This window comes from Cornus florida, unplaced genomic scaffold (genome assembly GCF_030987335.1).
Source record: "Cornus florida cultivar Cherokee Brave unplaced genomic scaffold, ASM3098733v1 CherokeeBrave_3.0.0_Hap2_Chr11, whole genome shotgun sequence".
Classification (NCBI taxonomy): domain Eukaryota; kingdom Viridiplantae; phylum Streptophyta; class Magnoliopsida; order Cornales; family Cornaceae; genus Cornus; species Cornus florida.
Window position 1 is genome coordinate 25687667 of NW_026775581.1, and position 19199 is coordinate 25706865.

Below are 19199 nucleotides of genomic sequence, written 5' to 3' on the forward strand. Positions count from 1 at the left end.
GTGCCTGGAGCTAAATCAATAACGAAATCTATCTCTCGACTCGGTGGCAAGCCTGGAATTTCCTGGAATACATCCTGGAATTCCTGTACTACCGGGATGCTGTCAAGAGATACCGCAGTCGCTTCCTGTGAGTCCTCCTCAAGAACGAATAAATAAGTGCTAGGCCCTCTATCAGGTTGTGGTACAACAAGAAGATACATCTCCTGTCCTGGTATAGAAAATCCAATAGACTTTTCGTAACAGTTAACCTGAGCATGGTACTGAGATAACCAGTCCATCCCAAGTATAACATCATACGAATGCATATCTAACACTAACAAATTTGCAAGAAATCGAAGTCGGCCCATATCTATAAGGATATCACCGCTATACTCTCGTAAAATTGCGCCAACTCCCAATGGTGTATAAATATTAAGAGGTTGGTCACATAACTGAGTCGTCATACCAGATAAGATAACAAAAGATCTAGACACAAAAGAATGTGATGCACCAGTGTCAAACAGTATACGAGCAGTTCTACCATGTATAGAAAACATACCCTCAATAGCCTGAGGAGCCTGCGCATTATGTGGCATGAAGTTATAAACTCTGCCATGATGCAACTGCTGTGGAGGTTGTCCCGGAGGAAATGGTGGTGCTGGAAGTGCCGGAAAATTCTGAACTTGCCCACGTGGCATCGGTGGGGCCGGTAGAGGTAACGGCTGATTAGGTCTCGGCTGCCCATACTGTCCCTGCTTAGCTTTGGGACACATCTTGGCCGGATGCCCAATCTCTCTACAGTGATAACAACGTCCCGTAAAAGGACCTGCCTGCCTTCTCTGTTGATTTCCCGACCACTGTTCCTGTCCGGTCTGAGGTATCCCACCTTGTCTACCCTGATTAGGGACTCCATCCCTCTGCACATCTAGGTTTCCTTTGTTTTTCTTCCAAGGTTGATGTCCTTGAAATCTGCCCCGATCATTGGACTTGGCACCACTGTTGCTTCCTTTCTCCACTGTCTGGTAGTCTCGGTTAGTCCGCTTATCTCCCTTGGACTTCCGGTAATCACTCCTCATCTGGCAGTGCTGTAAGGCGGCATTAACCACCTGGATATAAGTAGTATATGCCGGACTACCTAAGATCACCACTTTAATCGGCCATATTAACCCCTTCACAAAGCGGTCTCTCTTCTTTTCTTCCGTATTGACCTCCTCTGGTGCAAATAATGACAAATTTATGAACTTCTGTTCATACTCAGCCACAGTCATCTCTTCCTGTTGCAGATCCAGAAATTCGGTCTTCATCGCTGATCTTACTGACATAGGAAAGTACTTGTCGTCAAAGCGAGTCTGAAATTCAGCATACGTCAATCTGATCCTCTCATCGACAGTAGTAATAGACTCCCACCACTGCAATGCATTGCCTATCAGCATAAACGTAGCCAGCATCTGTTTCTGCACTTCGGTACAGATTACCATCCGAAGATGACGCTCGCTCTCCTGTTTCCACTGATATGCTAACAGGACATCTGTGGACCCCGCAAACGTTGGTGGATTTCCCCGGATGAACGAGTGACGAACTTTGTCCCATGACATTGGCTGTGCCACTGGTTCAGGAATAGGTACTATCGGAGGAGGTTGCTGGTTTCGTAGAGCAGATGCTACTCCTGCTGCCACAGCTCGTGCAATGATGTCAGCAACTTGAGGAGAAAATTCCTGATTCTCATTTTGAGTTGGGGAAATACTGCGATGACGGTTCGCATTCCTTGTCCCACGCCGAGACATCCTTCTTTTAAATTTAGAAAAAATCTAACGTCAGTACATTATAATGGACCGACTAAAAGAATACAAAGAACCCTAATACTTAGGCTCTAATTATCAGAATACACAACGCGGAAGTATAGTAATCACAGATCCCTAAGACACTCGAACCTGGAATGCTCTGATACCAACTGTAACACCCCCACATTTTCCACGCATAAGTTGATCAGGCTTATACACGAAAAACGAGGGATATCAAAAACAATTGGCAATATACAAGCATGGAATACAAAATGATGGAATTAAAAGAATTTAGACAGGAAAGAAACATTAAATAATACAACATCCATCCATCCTTTATTTAATGTAGTACTTCATTACAACTTGGAAATCCTACGTCAGGGATCCCTAAATATAACCCTGATAGTTCAACGTCAAAAGTAAATAAAAACTGAAACTGAAGTATTACATAAAACTTCTACCCTGCACTGGATCGTAAGAGTAGATGAGTTCGGATGATGGTCCCACACTGCTAACCTCAGCCTTGAAACGGATACTGACCGTATCCTGAAATAACAACAATGGTGGGTCAACCCCACGAGCAAGTCCTCTCTACTATGACCCAAATCAGAGAATCAAATAAATTAATCATTATGAATCGGTTGAGTACTATATCTGTATACATCCTACGGGAACTATCCGATGTATAACATGACCTCAACCAGAATAGACGGTGATCACTTAGACTCACACTAGGTGGTCAAGTGTCGCCTTTCCCTACCCGGGAAATCAGCTATTATACATGGTGTACGGTACTGACAACACAGACTATAACGAACTACACAGTGATAACACCTCGCAAAGTACTGATGAATATACTGAGCATATAAATTAGGCAACACATGCCAACGATATTAATAAATGTACCGAGAATGTCAATTTAGGCAACACATGCCAATAATATTAATAAATATACCGAGTATGTCAATTAGGCAACACATGCCAATAATATTAAACCACATACCCCGACAGCCACACATCTGTCTATCGCAACGAATGCATAAGGTATAAATGAGTCTAAACTTATTAGCCAGCTCATATGGTTCTATATGGCAACACATCCATATAATATAAATGCGACATAATTAAACAGTTCATTTATTTCCTGAAATGCACACAGCATAATAATCATGGTTTATATATCAATTAACAGTATAAACATCCTATAAGATATCGTGGATAATTTATCTGACTAAAACCATGGCCTTATTTAATTTAACAGTAATGTTTGATACCATTAAATACGATAATAACACTATTTATATTTAACAATGTCGTTAAATAAATCACATTAGTATCCGTACTGCGAACGAGCCAATAAATGCTTAGAAAAGATTAATCGGCCATAAGAATAAGTAACGGGTATTAAAATAATAATTTCGTGGCCCGTTAAACCCGTAAATACCAACACAGTACCTAAAAATCCAAGTTTAAGGTTCTGGAATTTACAAAACAAGCCCTAGGGGTATTCTGGTAATTTCCAGCAGCTGTAGGGACCCCACACGCGCCCTCACGCGCCTCCCAGAGCCTCCCCACGCGCAGCCAAGCTTTCCCCACTCTCCCACGCGCCTCCACGCGCGTCTGGCATCAGCCACGCGCCCGCACGCGCTCCCACGCGCGTCTGGAGAGTCCCACGCGCGCGCACGCGCTGCCACGCGCGCACTAAGAGTGCCTTGCTGACGCGGCGTCCTCCGGTTGGTTGGCTGCATCAGCTTTCCTGCATGCGCGCCACACCGGATCAATCCACCTGCATCTCCTCCATCCAACGTTCCCTGATCCGGGTGTACCGCGGTATCATGGACCGCGATGCACCGGATCAATCAGACTCCATTAATGGCCAGGATGCGCGCGTACACCTCCTATGGTGCGCCGCGTCGCACCGGATCACTCCGGTCGTCTCCCCCACTGCCGGCGACCGGAAAACTCGCCGGAAGGTCGCCGGAAATTGCAGAAAATGCCCGGAAAAATCTAGAAAATTCTAGAAAAATCCCTAAAGTCTTATTTAATTATTTTTAGCCATTATAAATTTCATAGGACATTAAATAAATATATACCATCCTATATAATTAAAATTCCATTAATTGAATAAAATAAAATTAATAATTTATTAACCTCTAAACCTTGGCTCTATGCATAAAACTAAGCTAAACAATTAATTTATTAATTCAAAGGGGAAAAGTAGATAATAACTTGCCTTTTTGGATTTAAAATAAATCCGCCGGTCTGCGCGTAGTCGGGTAAAATTGCCTACACCGGTCCAAGCTTCTTTCTCTTTCTCTTTTCCTTTCACTCTTATAAAATAGCTCTCTAGAATTTATACTTTGCTTCTAACTCCCTTTATTTTTTTTCTAAGGCAAGCTAGTTAATTTATATACAAAATATATAATATAAATATTACAAATATCTTATTTTTTTCATCAACTAACCATCCTCCCAACCATATGGCTTCAATTCCAACCATAACCATTGATGCAATCCTATCCTAATCTCTAATTTCATCATGACAATGGTTTAATACTATTATTATTATTTATAACTATTATTATTATTTATTACTAATATTATTATTAATAAACTTTTATAATTATTATTATTATATTATTATTATTATTATTATTATTAAACTAATATAATTATTATTATTGTTTTTACAAAATAATATATTATATTATCATAATACTTTATAACACAAATATAATATTCTAATTAACTAATATTGCTTCATTAAACATAATTAACAAATAAACAATTAAATGAATAAATTTACTATTTCAACATACACATTTAATTTACATGCACCATTAAATGAACTTAATATAACAATGAAGCATGCACAATAATAGGTACAGGAATCCACACATAATTGAATTTAAATACACTGAACTATTTAATTAATTACGGGGTATTACAACTAGGCATCACTTTTCTATACACTCAATTCTTATTTAATGAGGGGAAAAACATGTGTTGCAACAATAGTGAATGTGTGTGGTTGTTTCAACAAGCATAGATAACCAATTAAGTGTATATTGTCTAAGCAACACAACGAATAGCACAATATATCAAACTAAGCCACTAATCCTTCCTTTAAGCTCACAGTCCAAACACATCACATAATTAGAGAAGTATACTACTTGCATTCATAAGTATGGAACTTCAAACAACAAGCATGGATTATCCTCCCATTTAACAACTAAGGTAACTACACTACATCTAAGCTAATGACATGAAAATTAAACTAATTAAACTACGGGAGAGGTACAATCCATCAAGAAATGAGTATGAACCATCAAATAAACCACAAGATCATTAATTTATTAAGCACTATGTCTTGACAATCTCTAGATCTATAGCATCAACACACATATACATGCATCAACAACACAAGAGATAGAGATAAACATTTGAACATCTATTCTAGCCTACATAGACATATGGATAAAATAAAATGATCAACTGGAAGAATTAAACCACACATATCATTAAATAAACAAGATCTATGTATATGAAGATGTCAAAACATGTATTACAACACAAATCCCCTCAAAAATACATAAATCAAGGTAAAGAAAGCATGCTTAGGGCTAACTCTAGCCCCAAGAAGATGTCTAGCCACTCATGAATGGTGTCCTCCAATCCTCAAGGGCTATCTCCATGGTGGAAATGCTCTTCTTTTTGAAGTAGATGGAAGACCTCCTAAGAATGTGTCTCTAGCCTCCTTTTCTCTTTTCTTCCTCTTTAAGAATAATAAAAAATTATATCTATCAACTCCTAAAAGCATATATGTAAAAGTGGCTCATAATCCTTATATAGGTAGCTCAAATGTTACACCTAATGGTCTAGGCTCGTACACAAGGGCTCCTCCAATGATTGCATCATGAGACAACTTTTAATGAGCTGGAAATTAATTTATCGCACTTGAGAGGGTTCGATCGATCAAACTTGGCTAAGATCTATTAAACTTTGGCTGGATTGATCCTCCCATGGCAGCGCCTTTTTTGGATAAGGACAGATCTGAGATATTTTGGGGAAAAAGACAAAAGTGGTAGGTAGGGTGCTACCACAGGATAAGATGGAATCTTTTCGATCGATATGAGAATTGTTAGATCGATTGAACTTTGTGGGATCTTTGGATAAGGACAAAAGAGCTTGGATCCATCTTGGAGAGTCTAGATCGATGAACTTTTGATCGATTGAACATACTGATTTCCACACTTTGCTTCATTCTGCTTCCACTTTGCTCCTTTCTTCCATCCAGCTTGAGTTAGCTTCTTTTAAGCTCTTATTTGGTTGAATTAGCTTATTTTGGGGATAAACACCTAAAAAAGACAATAACACGAAATTAGTTTAAAACGGGAAAGTAAAATAGATAAAGGTTCTAAAATACCTAAGCTTAAGATGTTTAAATGACCACTTTTCAACATTCATCAATTACCATGCACACTACATTTGCCATCTCATCATGAATAACATACTTTCATTTACAAGCAACTTATCAAGTAAACATGAAAATCCGATAATCATGCTTTGAAAATTTAATCACTTTTATAAACCGAATAAACCCTTCACATACAAACAATATATATTTTTTAAATTTATTTATTATATATATATGCTTCAAATCACATGCACACCTCATTTATATGGTCATGCATTTAACATATACCGGTACTTAAACGTACACGTAAACACTTAGCAAGTAAGCATGCTTCTCAAAAATGATAAGCACTTTAACACGAAAGATGCCTTCATTGCAAGTCAACTCTCTACCCTATCTAGGTAAGCCACTACCCACCATCTGAAAGGTATTTGAACCTTTACTCTGATACAAAATTTATAATGAACTGAACCCGGGGGTCCAAATCGCTAACGGGTCCTTACCTGAACCTGAGGATTTGCAAGGGTACTAAGGTTATTTCATAATAAATTAATACTTTGAGGACTAACAAGTGCAAAATGGTCATTTAACTCAATTATAATGGATTATAATTCAGAAAGGGTAAGACCGTTGTTTGCTAGGGTCATATAATAATTAAAATGACATCGGGGGGTAATATGGTCATTTTCACATCTAAGACATTATTATTACATCATTATAGAGTCCATGGTATAATAGAATAACCTTAAGTGAGTAGGAAGGGGAAAAAATGGAAAATAAATGACAAGGGAAAAAGAAGCAGGAAACGGTCATGTGTAATACACATACGTCAACTGTTTTGGGTAACTTGGTTGACATGTGATAATTTCACATTGACCGGTTTGACCTTCAACAATGTAATTGTACATTGTCCTAATACCATCCATGTGTGGTAATTTGACATCGACTGAAACTTGTCAGATTTATGTGCCTTGTGTTTCTTTGCTCCTTATTTGACCCATCAATATACGCTCAATTATACCTACTTACACAACCACTAAAACACTGTTCATTTACCACCATTATACGTATATATAAACACAAATATATATTCTATAACGACCCGAACCCAGGGGTCCAAATTATTATCCGGGTCCTTACCCGAACCCGAGGTCATCTAAGGGCATTATCGTCATTTACAATGTCAATTCATCGTTTAGAGTTAAACAAATCCGATTACATCAAAATATGGCCTTAAGGCTTTACATGGATTCTGAAATCCTAATGAGACCGCCCAAGATACAAAAAGGGTCTCAAAACCATTTCTATCCACGAATTAGATACAAAACGTCACTTAATGTAAAATTTAAAACAAAATGGAAATATGTATTTCAATTACAAAAGAGTTCCAAGTTCTTTTCAAAACTTGTGGTGAATTATCGTCTGCCACCTCCTTTCCGTGACCTGAAAATGGTAATATAAGGGGTGAGTACAACGGCTCAGTAGGAGGTGCCTAAGACACACCTCTTAATGACCCCGTAAATCCAAACAAAGCATAGGAAATGAGAATACGGGAGATCATGCTAATTCACGAGAAAACACAACCACAATAAGATCAAATAATACCATAAATAAGCCATGCCATGCCTTGCCAATGGGATGCAATGATATGTTAATGTCGCTCCCCATTTTCAAAACCGTTTCATTTTTCCATTCCAAACCGTTAATGCAACCCAACCATGGCAACTCCATGGTGCCACGAGAGAAGGGTTGAATAGCTATCCCTGATCATAAGGCAACTCTAAGGTGTGATTTAGGGCCTAGGTAACTCAACCATGCTAGTGTCTCTCCCTAGCTCCCTCTAGATCATATTAACACCACGAACCACTAGGTAACTCCTAGGCGCCTGAGTTTTCGCAAACACTTTCAAATCTTTTCCCCAAAGCAAGTTTTCTTTCTTTTCAAAATCAATTTTCCCATTCATGCCGAATGTCATGCATGAATGCTTCATGTTTTCCAATGCCATATCAAACATACCATTTAATGTAATACCACTATATCATGCTTGTATGCTTTTAAAAGAAATTTTAAATCTACAAATTCTCAACCAACCTTCACATCCATCATAACATTTGACAACTATGGCATGATATAGAAAAATTCAAGTACACGTCATCATAAAATCTGAATTAAACATGCAATTAACACATTCTCACAAGATTACACCACAATCATGCTTCAACCATAATCATATATTTTTAAACACTACTAACCATATATCACCATCACAATTAAACAAGTTATAACAAAATTCCACAAGATTAATTCACCAAAATCAAAGAGTGAGTGGCTTACAAACCCCTACCTCAAATAAACAGCGAAAGCCCCAAATTCAGCCCAATTTTGAAAATCCCAAGGTGCTCTAAATCCAACTTTGCTTCAATCAAATTGAAGCTCTCGTCGAGCTCGCTAACTTTGCCATCAGTGGCAAAGTCAAATTCCTAATGAAAAGTGGAAGATCTAGCCTTGAAATGGAGAAAGACAGAAGAAAAAGAACAGTTTGTAAAGAGCGAGAAGAAACTGGCACAGAAAAGGAGCAAAAGAAATGGTCAGACAAATGACCATATCAATGTGGGTCCCATGATTTAAAAAAATATATATCCTTTGTCATCATTATATATATATAATTACACATGCTATTCTACACACACAGTCACATAACCACATCAATATGCACTAAATAATGGTGCAAGAAAAATGACAACCCTGAAAAATAATCCCTGTGAACAACAAATCAGTTTACGGGGCCTGCACGTGACCTCCCGGCTCGAAAAACTGTAAAATGCCGAAATGGCTAACAATGCATTTCTAAGAGTCCCGAACTCGAAGAAATGCCCCAACCAACCCTTGGAACTCACCCGGCACACTCTACGGTGTTCGGCACGTAAAACGAGGCAAAAACTAAAATAATCCAGAAAAATAGGAAATATTACAATCTACCCTCCTTAAAACGAAAACCCACAGTCACATACCTTCCCGAGAAACACCTCATTAAATCGCAAGACTATGAGCTCACTAACCTTATAGCTTTTGACACCGGACGTCAATAGGCAATCACACACCACTACCACTAAAACACAATACTCACTACCCTTTAAGGGTATTCATCACCGAACATCGCACCATGCATACCACTGGATTCTATACCTAGCTTAAAACTAAAACCGGTGTACTCTATACACAACCACACAGAGCTACGAAGCTCACAAGAAAATGATCACTAGACCACTAAACGCGACGACATCCAATCTTCGACTCATTCTATAAACGATACCTGAAACTCATGACTAAAGATCCCGACTATCACACAACGAATTCCAAACCCAAGCCTACATATCCCAGACCGACCACACCTTCGCTACCTAACACGTAGCTACTCCATCACATAACCACACAAACGATTACCAGTTACTCCACTCAGTAATCATCACATTTATTACTTCCCAAAATGGCTAAATGGTAAATCTCCCAACGATTACATAAACATGAGTTACCTAATCATAAAAAGTACTATGAAATCCTCCGGACATAAATCCCTAAGACACGATCCTCGATAATCAAATGGTCGCATCACAAACCGTTATCGGACGCTTAGTCCTGCCTAACACACCTCATCATCCTAGATAAACTACCTGTATCCATAGTGTCACACCGACACAATGCACCACACAGTGGTCTCACTGTCACAACAAGTTGAAACAACCATTGACTTTTGACCCAACATCGTGCTAAAGAGGGACTGATTTAGGAAAAATGGTTGGCTAGGCCATTCTCATCATCGATCCGGTCTCAACACAGATGTCGTTCCTATCCTTAGGTCTAAACCTAAAACATAATCCCACACATTCCATAAGGCAACCATGAGATCCACTCACTATCTATTCATCACTCGACATAACCCCAACAACAATACTGTCACATACATGCTCAAAAAATCCCAATCACGCCTTAATCACACAACCCATAACAAGCTAAAAGCAAAATGACACCAAATACCACAATTATCGACTAACATAAAATCTCTCCGATCTCCTCATAACACCCATACCATGTAAACATCTCCATAACATCACTCGATTCAATTCTTACCTCGTCAAAACACATAATACGACTATCTCATTCGTGAAATCTTAAAATCAAAATCAATTATTCCCATTATTCCTCAACGGAATCCCACACTTACATCTTTAATTACTTAGCACTCAAACAACACCAACACTTGTCCTCAAGACACTGCTCGAATCAAATGTCTATAAAAATATCCAAGTACATGACTCACATCACATCACCTAACCATCCTCGAACTTACAGTTCACGACACATCCCCTAGCCATCACCGCTAGTACTAAACACTAAAAACACATAATCCCTATTTGGCAACTCATGCCTCACACACCCCCGGTCAAGACCATTCTCAGAACAAGCACTACTAAAACCCAAAGTCTCTCCCTCCCTCCATGGGAATGAGTCGACCAACTTAACCAAACCTTTACTGGTGAATTCTAATAGCATAACAAACCACACACGGGGTCTTCCAATCCGTGGACGCGCGCAACTCTTAAATAGAGAACAAAACTCACGACAAATGAATCTTTGTCAGGACTAGAACAAACGGAAAGGGTAACAAACCACGCTCTCTCAAAGGACTGACGACTTGTACCTGAATGCACCTGACACCCTATCACACGTTGCTCACCAATTGTCCAACCGTGGGCACCCAATCTCACCTAAGAAGAACTGAACTCCTTACACACAAAAAGAAGAGCCAACTGGATACCCGTACGGAACTACAAACTCAAATCTAGGTAATCTCACCCCTAACAGACCGTCATACACTATCAACACCGAAGCCTGGCATACGCTACCTATGCTTATCAAAAACAAATCAGATCCATATCACCTATTTGTTTAAAACTAGGATATAGCTCACAACACAACCATTAGATAAGAGCACTAATGCTCACAACATACTAACACTGAGAACAATCATTGTACGTTAGACACCGTATCCCGTTCTTCCTAGACTGTCATCCTCAAATGATGACCTCTATGCCATATTATGACACTTGATCTCACATTCTATCTCTACCTTTCTAGGAGACACTCCCTCAAACACCATGCACACAAGACTCGTGACCTCAGTCACTGTAACCCATTGACTCGTCAATAGAAAAAGGTGCCTATGTAGTAACATCGCCTTCACTCGCTTTAAAGACTAAACCGTCCACAATCGCCTCGACCGACGCATAACCCTATTACCCACCTGATTACATATGATAAACAACTTATACTCTTTAATCCACCCTTAGATCATACCTTAAACCGTTCTGCTCATCAGCACGAACCTTTATTACCATTATCCTTGAATGGCAACTCGGACTCACATCCCACCAACTCAATATGATACCGCCAAATAATCTCTCCTCAAGCATCCCCGGGATGACACCATCACAACAAGAGAGTATGCTTCACCCTCAATACTCCCCACAATGACTACTACTTGCTACAAGAAGAAAATCTTTATACAACAATACCATGCCAATAATTTCTAAAAGGAAAAATGATCATCGAAGCCAAAATGCTCAAAGCCTTACTGTTTCCTCAAAACCAGCTACATCACGATCAATCACTAACACTTAACCAGTTACCCAAACCACTCTTCCCAAGGCAATCCACGTGCCTAGTTAAGGGAACTTCACGCTCTAGGTTTAACATCAATACCTCTCCTCTTCACCGTTTCTCATAACACCCTTGGCCGTGATAAAGTCAAATAGGGCTACCAGTTAAACCTAAGGGATCACCCTCGTCCCAATCATTCCAATCGACAGTCTATCTCTTTAGATCCTCAAACAACCAGCACTTTCTCTTGATACTCCAGACATAACCGGAATATAACTCTAGTCCAAAGCTTTAAAATTCTAAAATGCAATGCACACGGTAGCATAGTACTTACCCTCTATCACCTCAACCGCAAATGACCAAACACTCCAATGACCACATACTACCTGCCTTATTATGCAATCCTGCATTACACGGCTAAATCTAACCATTATACACCACATTGAGACTTTCTCGATAATCATGCCAACCTATTGCCCCGCTTATCAACCGTGCCATGCAATCAACTCACCGAGAGTCAATTACCTGCAGCACACTCCCATAGTTCCCCAAAATAGGAATCACCCTAGACTAGCCAGTTTTTAAAATATACTCTTACAATCAGTCAGTGAACCACATCTATCAGTCAGTCACCAGGCGCTAGCATGACTCTAGTCAATGCCTACGTCACCCTAGACTCACAGAGTCCAACAAATCCCCTTAATAACCATAACCAACATATTTACTTAGACCATACCAGAATACCCGAAATATACGTCTACAACCCACAGACTGCACTCGTGACTCTAGCAACCTCTATCACACCCACCACAAACCGGTTTGAAGAGAACCTTCACACCAAATCGTGAACCATGTCACAAATACTAACCTCTTAAAGTTATAACTTTCTCCCATGAAACCCTCACCATGGACACTGCACTGCGCTACATGTAATCTTTCGAAAGTTATGCCTCAAGCACTACACTATGAAAACAATAGAAGGATTAAGATAACCACGCACTGAATAGCTCAATTCATGAACTAGAAATCCGTGCCTTTCGTTCAATAAGAACCAGCACCCAACAACCCTAGAGCAACTGAGCTCCTTGCCTACTCAGGTTAAAACTCACACAATCATCTATATCGTAACAAACACTCTAACATACTAATAACTATCCCATACTCAACCGCATCTGCACACATGAATACATATATATAATAACCGTACCCCATACCATGATACAATCGTGTCTTATCATTTAAAATTTAACATTATACCTTCTTTCTAGTCATCATCCTTTTATATATAAACATACTGGCATAAACCACACCCGATTACCCGTCACATTGTCATAAAAAAAAGTTGCACAAATCGTGCCTACCACTTGCCACTACTGATAAGTGCTCAAATGTTGCACATTTTGGACCTAAGTTAGGGTATTTTAGTCCATTCATTCATCTTACTTTCCCTTTTTAGTTCTAATTTGTGTTTTTGTCTATTTCAGGTCAATAAGGTTCAAACATGCTAAAAAGAGCTTAATAGCTCCTTTTTGGAGTCAAGAAGAAAATCCAGAAAAAGTCCACTGGAGAACCTTTGATCGATTAAAGATTCCTTCACGATGGATCAAAGATTCTTGATCCATCGAAGTGCCACGTCAATGCCACCTTAACAATCCGGATAAGGCCAAGAAGATATTTTTATGCCACGTCAACTTCAATCGATCGAAGATCGACAGTGAGTTGTTTCATTCCCGAGCGTGCCCGAACTCTACCAACTTTCATAGTTGCAGGATTAAACCAATCAAAGGCCTATTTTTTGACTTCTTACCTACTCAAAGAGGTTTGTATTTAAATCAAATTGGACCAATTTGTTAAGGTTCCAATTTTTGTTCCCAACTTTAGCTAAAAATAGATAGTTCTTAGATAATTTTCTCTCTCTAGATTAGGGTTTTTGGAAACTAAAGCAAGAAGGAAAAGATAGAGCCTACATTGAAGAAAGCCCTTGAGGGTTGGATGACAACAACTATAAGTGGCTAAATCCTTCTCTTGGGGCTAGAGATAGCCCCTAGGCTTGCCTCCTAAACTTTAGTATTTTGTAATTTTTAACATATGAATAGAATTAAAAGATCAATTTGAAGCATTGATCTATACAAATCAATGAATGGTCATGTGTTTACACTAGTTTTTATGAGTTTAATGCATGTCTATGTGTTTTAAAATTGTAGATCTAGTGATGGTCAAGGCATGGTGCTTAATTGGTTACTCTTGTGGTTTATTTGATGGATTATGCTTATTTTTTGATGGATTGTGCTACCTCATTAACTTAATTAGTTTAATTTCCTTGTCATTAGTATAATTATAGTGTAGTTGCTTTAAATTCCTAGATAGGTAGACAATCCATTCTTGTTGTTTGATAATCCATGCTTATGATTGCAAGTAGTACATTTCTCTAGATTTTTGTAGGCATCAATTGTGGATTTATTGAATGGTTAATGGCTTAGCTTGATGAGTTATGCTACACACTAGCTTAGGTAGACAATTTATACTTGTTTTGTCATCCATGCTTATTGTTCCAATTGATGGCACACACACTTTTTTTGCAACATGGAATCCCCCAAAATTGACAAATGCTAAATGTTTAGTGAGGTGAAACTTAGTGGTGAACTCTATGCCTCAAGACCTCTTTTTCATTCTCTACACCTTAATATTTTTAGCTTGTATTCTTTGCATGTTTTTAATTGAATTGTCGCTTAATTTAAACAACCAAACCTCTCTTTGATCATTCGACCTACTAATCCAACTTTGATTCCATAATACCTTGCAAATCCTTTAGGACGATCCTTAGTAGTAGTGGTTTCTATAAATTTAAATTTAACTATAAAGGCTTTCTAAACCACTCTCACATTCACATTTTGGCATGGGTAAGCGACAGACCGTCCAAATTTTGGCAACGTTGCTGGGGATTAGGAAAGCTGTATTAGGAATTGAATAGGAATTAGTACTCTTTTATCCTTGTTTTTATTTTATTTTATTTTTTTTCTCACTTTGTTACTCTTTGATTAGGTACTTGGATTAAAAGGAAGCAAGCAAAGAAGCCTCAAAGCAAGCTTAAAAAGCAAGCAAGCAAAGCATAAAAGGCATATAAAAAAAAAAAAAAAAAAAAAAAAAAAAAAAAAAAAAAAAAAAAAAGCAAAGTGAAAAGGCATAAAAATTCTTGAAGTTGTTTAAGGACCATTGTGAGCGTATCCTAAACTCCTCTTGCTTAATTTATCATCGGCCCATGTGGAGGCCTATTTAATTTAAGCGTTGTTGAAAACATGGGAGTATGGGAACAATGTATGTGGAGGCGTGTTGTTGAATGATTTGTGTTGTGGAGGATAAGTGTATTTGCTATTTATTGTGATTGTTGTTGGTGTGTTGACTTGCATTGTGCATACTTGGTAGGAGATCATTTAATCACCCTCTTGTCCCTTTGAATCCTAATATCGATTCCATTGTGCGTAATCCAAGGGGTAGAGCTAGTCCTAGTGTTAATCTTTCCATTCTTGATCAATCCATTTCACTAATGGACGAGCACGTTGATGACCTAGGCCATGTTGATCACCAAGGCATTTTCTCATCCAAACATAGTGCAATAACATGATAACATGCGCATTCCTCTAGGGATGCCTAGACCTCTTGCTCCTCAACCACAAGGTCAAATTCTGTTGGGAATTCTAAGGCCACTTTTTGTGCCACCTCTACCTCCTATTGTCCAAGCTAATAATGGACCTAACGGTAGAGCAACCAATTTGAAATCCTCCCATTGCTTAAAAAGATAATTATATGCCAAATGAGTATAATGCATCCACATGTATTCAACTTCTTCCATTTAGAGCACACCATTATGAAATCAAGCACAAACCATCCAAATGCTCCCAAATTATTTTAGGCTAACCAATGAGGGACCATATTAGCATTTGGATGATTTTCTTGAAGTTTGTTCCACTGTGCGGTACATGGACATACCGGAAGAGGTTTTAAGGTTTAAACTCTTCCCATTTATCCTCAAAGACAAAGCAAAGTGTTAGTTTAATAATTTGAGACCTCTTTCCATAACTTCTTGGGCAGAAATGCAATAAGAGTTTTTGATAAAGTACTATCCCATTTCCAAAACCAATGCCACGCGCACTTCTATTCATAAGTTTTCCTAAGGGAATGGGGAGATATTACAGGCATGTGAACAATTGAATGATTTACTTAGGAAATGTCCTGATTATGACATTCCTAAGTGGCAAATTGTCCAAAATTTCTATTAAAGTTTGTCGGATACCCATAAAGGCATGGTTGATGCTTTAATGGGCAGGTCTTATTTGGATAAGCATGAGGAATATGTGAGGAGATTGTATGAAAGCATGAGTGAAAACTCAATGCATCGTTCATTGTCCTCTAGAAATGGTAGAAATTCCATAGGAGGGAAAAAAAATTCGAGCTTATATCAAGTTGAGAATTCAAGTGACATAGTTGCTGAGGTAAAAACTTTAACTTAAAGGTTTGATCAATTTTTGATCAATCAAAATTTGGCTCATGATAAGCGCCGAATATTTTATATTCAAGCGCTCTAAATTGCATATCTTAGTCCATTTTTGTATTGATGTCGTGTACCTTATATGCGTTTTTGTATTTTTCTTATTTTCAGGTGCTTAGCCCCAAAATGCAATAAAATGCAATAAAGACCATTAATTTCGGACCATAAAAATAGCGCTTTCACTGGAAGGCTCTGAATTTTGTTCCAATGGTCACTTTGGGTGTTTAGGGCTTTATAGAGCTTAAGTTTGTAATTACACAATTTTTTGGGCTCATCCCGGCCTCTGTTTGGCAATTATGAAATTCCAGCCTCTGGCCATTTTGGCGTCTGGACGCAAGTTCTTGTGTCTGGATGAGGGGTGCCATGGTTTTGTCTCGCGCACGCGCATGCTTTGCGCACCCTCGGTAAAAAGGCCATAACTTTCTGCTCCGAACTCAAAATGATGAACCATTTAATTGTGTGGAAATAAAACTTAGAGATCTATGTTTGGTATGTTTTAATGAAAGTCTAATTCGCATGTTTCAGATGTTAAAAATAAAGAGCAAGAGGACACTAACATGCTGCCAGGCTGGCAGAACTCAGCTTTGCACCCTTGTGGTATTTTGACCATTTCTCTCTGGTTATAAGTCCAATTTCTAAATGGTTTAATTACTTGGAAAGCTGATTCATAACCCTAAATATTTCATGTTTTAATGGAAATCCAATTTCCATATTTGATGGGTCAAAACTGGAGCCCAATGTGACTTTTTAATTCTACCAAAATGTAGAGCTGTCACACTATCTTTTAGTCAAAGTTTGTTTCCTTAATTTAAGGGATATCTCCAAATATTTTAGGGGACAAAGGCCATGGAATATGCTCTCTTTAGAGTGCATTTTCAGTTTATATATCAATCACCCATCATTATCTAAATGGAAGTTTGACTTGGTAGAAGATAGAGAGAGAAATATTGAGAAAGGGAGAGGAAGAAGAATGTGGCAGAATTCTGAGCTCATGGAGATGGAGTCTTCATCATCAATGGAGGCTTACACCTTGAACATAAGAGGCTAACTCCCTTCTTAGGTAATTATGTAACCCTTGATGTATTTGTGTTTCATTCTATATATAGTCTTATTGAGACTCTTATCTTGTCTTAGAAATTGTTTCTTCATGATTATGCTACTTACATCTTTATAGTGAGAATGAAGATGAGATTATACAATGGTTTTAATGGCATGTTGTATGAAGATTTTGATAGTCCATGGCATAGGGACCCCTTTGATGGATTATGGCTTAGTTTTTTACTTCATGTGCACTTACCATGCATATTAAGGGATTTGATAGTCCATGGCGTAGGGAAGTTGCTTCATACTACACCCTAGTTTAGGTAGATGAATCATACCAATCTTTGATGGATTATAATTAGCTCTTGAATGGATGAACTTCTTGAAGATATTGTAATTGGCTTGCATTTCTACATATCATGGTTATATGTATAAGTTGTTCCCCAAGTTAATTGCAAATAGGCTTGTTTACAAGGCTTGTGGTGAAGTCATTTCCCTAGCCCTTATCTTTATTATCTCATTTACTTGCAATCAAAATTCTGTTTTAGTAATTTTAGTTAATTTCAATTTACGTATGTGACAAACAAAACAATCCAACAACTATATTTCACAAATCAAACCAAGATTTAATTTTACAATCCTGATTGCCAAAAGCTAGCGTTCCTTATAGTTCAAAAAACCCCTTATAATAGCATTATTCTACAATGGTATATGTTATTGCAAGTGGTGATTTTAATTGGTAAACAAATTATTGCCATCGATTTTTGGCGCCGTTGTCGGGGGATGCAAACGACTTTGTGATCAAGATTTAAAAATTAAATTTGGTTTGATTTTTAGTTTAGGATCTTATATATATATTTCATTTTTAATTTGTTTTGGAGTATTTGAGTGCATTTGTGTAGGTGCAAGGGGCTATTTTGCTTGAATGGAAAAGTTTGGATATTTTGGACCCTTCGTGAGTTTTCAAAGTTGAATTTATTTGCACTCTATGCTCTATTTGTATATATTTTGTGTGAATTTTTTTTTTATGTATCTAAACAAGTGGTTAAATTAGTCCTAAATGGAGAGTAATTATCCTTCAACTCATTTTTATATACCTCATAAGTTATGTGCATTTTGCTCTAGTTATACACATCATTTAAGAGATTGTCCTCCACCGGGACAATTTTTAGATTTTTATCTAAAGCAACCAAATGTAAATTTCTTTGAACTGGGTAATGATCCATACTTCAATGGTTATGACTCAAGTTAGGGAGATCATCAAAACTTCTTGTGGCAATACATGGGAAATTCAGCCCTACAATCTCATGGGCAACATTTTCAATCAAATTTTCAACCCAATGATCATTATTTCCAGCCCTCTTTTTCTTTTTCACCATCTCAATTTGACGAGCAAGTGGCTAATAATAATCAAATGTTGGCTGTCTTTTCTAGCGTGCAATCCACAGTAGAGTCCATCAATCAAGTGGTACCATACCACAAGTCCCAAGCTAGTGCAATGATAGATGACCTAATAGTCCAAATTCAACAAAGGGTTAATGCTCTAAATCATAAAGAGGAAGAAGAATTTTTAATTGAACTTGTGGCCAATCCAAAAGAAAATTCTATGAATGATGAGATTATTCCTAGTAACTTTCATCATGAGAATGATCAAGTGGTTACCGCATGTGAAAATGAAGAAATAATGGTTGATGATCAAATTGTTGCCACACAAAAAAATGAAGAATTTGTGGTTCAAAATGAGGAAAATAATGTTGAAGAGATCGTCTCCCCTAAT

At 37.9% G+C, this 19199-nt stretch overlaps 1 pseudogene; it reads left to right on the forward strand.

Annotated features, from left to right (window-relative positions):
* Positions 1 to 19199, forward strand: part of LOC132280901 (heparanase-like protein 3) — an 80220-nt pseudogene that overhangs the window by 42356 nt on the left and 18665 nt on the right.